This window comes from Condylura cristata, unplaced genomic scaffold (assembly GCF_000260355.1).
Source record: "Condylura cristata isolate star-nosed mole 26May11 unplaced genomic scaffold, ConCri1.0 scaffold00029, whole genome shotgun sequence".
In the NCBI taxonomy this organism is placed as follows: domain Eukaryota; kingdom Metazoa; phylum Chordata; class Mammalia; order Eulipotyphla; family Talpidae; genus Condylura; species Condylura cristata.
Genome location: NW_004567130.1, coordinates 14027793 through 14032736, shown reverse-complemented (window position 1 = coordinate 14032736; position 4944 = coordinate 14027793).

Here is a 4944-nt window from a genome sequence, read left to right as displayed (position 1 = left end):
AAGGGTTTAAGTGTTTGTGCAGTTGGTTTCTTGAACAGAATAACACACTTGATCCTATCGCACATCTCAAGGAACAGCAAGCCAAGACCCACAGGCCAAATACAGTTGGCTGTGTGTTTTTGTAAGTCAAGTTTTATTGGCACACAGCCACATCCATAAAGTTGTATTGTCTCTGACAGCTCTTGTGTGTAAAGGGCAGAGTTGAGTAGTTACAACAAAGACTCACCCACAAAACCAAAAATAGTTACTATCTTACCCTTTACAGAAAAAGTTTTCTGACCTCGTTCTAAATTGAAGCTTCTTTGGATGCTTAGTTACTATCCAATATTTTCTTCATGTAGATTCAGCACTTTTACTAAATCACTTAATTATATTTCTGTTACGCCACATTTCTCCATTATATTCACAAGGCCTTCCAGGCCATGTGAAGTGTCCTGTTGCCTTTCGGAGAGGCTGATAACACTTGCTACTATTTGCTGAACACTTACATAGTCAAGGTGGTACTAGCATACCACATAAATTGGCTGAATAACAGTCAGCACATTGCTTGGCATCATGCCTCGCACAGGTTTAGTGCTCAATTATTACTTTTAATTATTACAACAGTTAAACTTAGGCTGGCCCAACTGGTAAGTGGTAGAACTCAATTCCTACTTAATTTGGACTGACACCAGAACTTGTGACCTTTTCATTAAAACTTGTTGTCTATTTCTACTATATCTTCCTGAATATAGTATTTGACTTATCGAATAATCTGTCAAATGTCTTAAACATATAATACATCTTATGTGTTAATGTGTGTGGTATAGTAATTATCTCAGATCCTCCTGACAAGCATGCAGGTCAAGTATTGTTTCTATTTTACAGATGAAGAAACAGAGGCTCAGAGAATATGACACAGGTAGCAAACGTTGGTACAATTCAAAGTCAATATGATCCAGAATACTTTATATCACACTGCTGTGAGAAACAGCCATGATGTGTGGTTGACATTCATCCAGCAGATTCTGGAATACACATTTATAGAGCACCCACTACTCCAGGCATTGTGCTCCATCCATTGATATGGATGAGCCTGTTGTTACAGTGAGCCTGTTCCCAAGTACTCACAGACTGTTCAGTTGTCTGATGACTAAGTCAGGAAGATACAGGAGAAACAGACAACTGTTAGGTGTATGTAGCAATACACATTTTGGGGTTTCATTCTTAGTTCCTCAATGAACTTGAAACCTAAGAGGTCTTATACTTCAATTTCCCCATCTGTGAGATGGAAAAGAAAATACCCATGTATCTCTCTCTCAGTTTTCCAAGCTTGAGATTTAAAACAAGAGGGTTTGCATTAAACAGAGGCTGCAAAGTTGAAGTCTGAGGGTAGAACTTCTAGCCCACAGACACACTCTTTGGCTTTTACAGTGAAGAAATTGAATGAACTGAAAAAGTTTCTAATTGAGAGATTTTAGAACTGCTCCTGAGTAATTAGGTAACTTTGCTGGAGAGAGTTTGCTGTCCTATATGGAAACAATAGCTGAGACTGAGCAGAATATAGAGGAATAGAGGTGCATACACTCTCCCAGTAATGAATCCCCACCAAGCCTATTGTCTCCCCAACACCAAAGCCATGTCAATTTGCTACTTAAAATGTCCCATTTTAGGGCCCTCCCTGGTGGCGCAGCGGGTTAAAGCACAGCACTGAGAAGCTAAAGCCACTTCCACATGAGTTCGATTCCCGCCTGCCCCGGAGGAGACCACATGGTGTGGCAGACCTCTCCTGACCCGCCCGCTGCTCCCCTCAGCAGTGTACTTCGTTGATCTGCCTGTTCTGCTCCCCACTCTGTCTCTGGTGAAGTCTCTCGCCGCCCCTGCACCTCTGGCCTGTACCCCAGTTCTGTATGCAGAAATAAATAAATCTTTTTTTTAAAAAAAAAAAAGTCCCATTTTAGCCACTTTGCCCACTAATTTTTGTAGACAATTGAATTTACAACTTCACCCAACCAGAAGAGAGTTCAGCTGGGTATACAAGAACATCCTCTATGAAAGGAAATGGTTTTTACAATCATTTGTAAATATGAACTGATAGAAAACCTTAACTCCCTAGAAAATAACACCAACAACAGAAGAAACCCTGAACTCCTGGATTGTGTGTATTTAAAGGAACTTCTCTTTAAATAAAAATTTAAAGGAACTTCTCTTTAAAACCAGGACATTTTAAATAAAAAAAAATAAAAGTATTTTAAATACACATGTGTAGATACAGTCTGTGACAGCTATCTACTTATGGAAGGCAAGTGATGCCTCCATAAAGTTACGGGAGAATCATAATTATGTTCAAATCCTAACAAGGCATTTCACAGAAAAGCCTGATGATACCTCGGATACCACCCTTCTCCCTCACACCAATTCTTCAGCATGAGCTTGGCGGGACTTCTGTGCAGGAAAGAAATGCCATTGTTTAGTACAGGTAACTCTGGACTCTTGCTTTAACAGAAGCCATTTCTATGAAGGGGAACAGTAAATAAGAGAGTGGGTTATGCCAAAATGTCTGTTCCCAAGGACATTTTAATTATTTCCTGTATGTAGTTTTTTGGTTTGTTTACTGCTTATTTTAGAAGGCTGAATGATGGCAGGGGGTTATTTCTTTTTCCTGAAAGCTACAAATCATTTCTCTTTGGCTTTCTGCTCTATCAATAGTGCTTGGCACGTAGTGAGTGGTCTGTAATGCTCAGAGAATGAATGCCTGCCCCTCCAATGGTGACATTTACAATTGCTTACCTCAGTCACAAAAAGCATGGTTCTAATAGGAATGGGGTAGAGTGTTTGATCCCTTTCTGGAAAGTGTTTTGTTTGGGTTTTCCAAAATAGTCCCTGCCAGCTTTGTTCATAAGAGAATGTGTAAAATAAGACACTGAGCTCTAGCATTTCCTCTCATCCCATACACAAAAGTGTACTCCCCACAAAATATCCAGCACATGTCATCAGCACTGAAGTCATGCCTTGAGTCTAGGGCCTTGCTCAAACATCACGTTTCACAATTCATTCCCCCACAAGCTAGACAGCAGGCAGATCTCACAGGGTCAAGCAGAAGTTTCCTTCCCTGACCGCATCATCCATGTGACTATTTCTCCTCAGCTCCTCAGACTATTTCTCCACAGCCCTCAGCCGTGTCCTCTGTGCTGTTCACTTGGCAGGAAATCATGCACATCTCTGTTCTGTTGTTTGGTGTTTAACTTTTCCTCTGTTGGTTTATCTCTCTACTGGAACTTAGGAAAATTGAGTTTATAGGAAGGTTGATATTAGCATGGTTCCCTTTACTCGTTCTTAATTTGGGTTACCCCCAGAGCATGCCTGAGTCAAGATTTGGGTCCAGTTAATCTATGAGAGTAACACGGTGAGGGGGAAGGAAAATGGAACAGGCAAAGGAAGACCCACAGAAAAGGCCGTGAAGGAGAGTGGCCCATGGTCAGTCTTGCTGGGGACCTTGGAAGATAGCACTATGATATGCAAGCTACAAATACTAGCCATATGTGACATTCAAAAACTGTCTAGTAATTGCTAAAGAAACCAAAGAGAGGGCCTCCCTGGTGCGGCAAGGGCTTAAGGCGCAGCACTGTGAAGCTAGCCACAGCCACTGTAGCATAACTTCGATGCCCAGCCAGGGAGCTGACCCACATGGTGCAGCAGACCTCTCCTTTCTTGTCACTGCTCCTTTTAGCATTGTATTTCTGTCAGTCAGCCTGTTCTGTTCCCTACTATCTCTGGTGAGTACTCCCACCTCCCACACTTCTGGCCTTTACCCCATTTCTTTTATGCATAAATAAAAAAAAAACTAAAGAGAAACAGGTGACATTAATGTTAATAATAAAGTTCATTTGACCCAATACATTAAGAGAGCACTTCAGTATAGATCAATATAAACCTCATGTGTTGGTTGGTTGAAAACATCTGGATTCCTGCCATAGCAGCCTCTCACCTTGTTTTGGCCTCGCATGAAGGACGGCTGTGATGTTGAGCACTGGATAGCTCTGGGGTCTCCTCTTGCCTAGGCTTCCACAGTCTGCACTGTTCCTTGCACCTGGCACCCTGAAGTTGGGCAATGTCCAACCTGCGCAACCCTACCTGCAAGGGCTATCCGCTTCTTCCCTCTTGATCATTACTATGCTCATCACCCTAGAGAAAGAGTAAAGTGTTGTTTGAGCAGACATACTCACTTAGGCTTAACTACAGAATTCTGTCTTTTAAGGGTCACTAAGCATTTCCAGCACCTGACGTTTCCTAGCAAGCCAGCATCATGAGTAATCAGCAGGCACCAGCACCTGCACAGCCCTGCAATCACTCTGAGGGAGTCTGCTTCTCAGCTCTGCTAATTTTAGTTCGCTGTCTATGACTATTTAGTTCGCTGTCATGTCTACCCATGAGTCCTTTTGTTAAGCTCCCTGACAGACATGACTTGGAAATGGCTCCCCCAGATTGGGCTGGGGCCTTATCCTGGGTCCCCCGACCCAGCCCGCATTTCCCCACTGAATTGCTTCACCTCAGTCTTTTCCTCTGTGGACAACAAGCTATGCAAGTTATATCAAGTTGGTCCGGCTGGTAACACCTAGAAAAAAACAGCCAAAGCGTTTTATCAGAAGGAAGTTAAGGAATTGGATGCAGAATTTGAAAGCAAATCAAGCATTCTAGCCAGTTCTTACAAATGATGAGATGGAGTCTGAGGTCAAGGAGCTCATTCAGGGTCACACAGTGGGTTAGTGTGGAGGATCAGCGTCCTGTGTGGGAAAGAGTGTATCTTCTTCACCTCCCCAATGCATCATGTCTGGTGCATGGTTAGCATTCAGCAAATGTTTATGGAGTAACTCAATGCATTTTTTAAAATACCCTGATTACCTAGAAGCCCCCAAGTTTTTTTCTATGTAATACACATTTGCTGATTTTGCAAATTATTTAGTA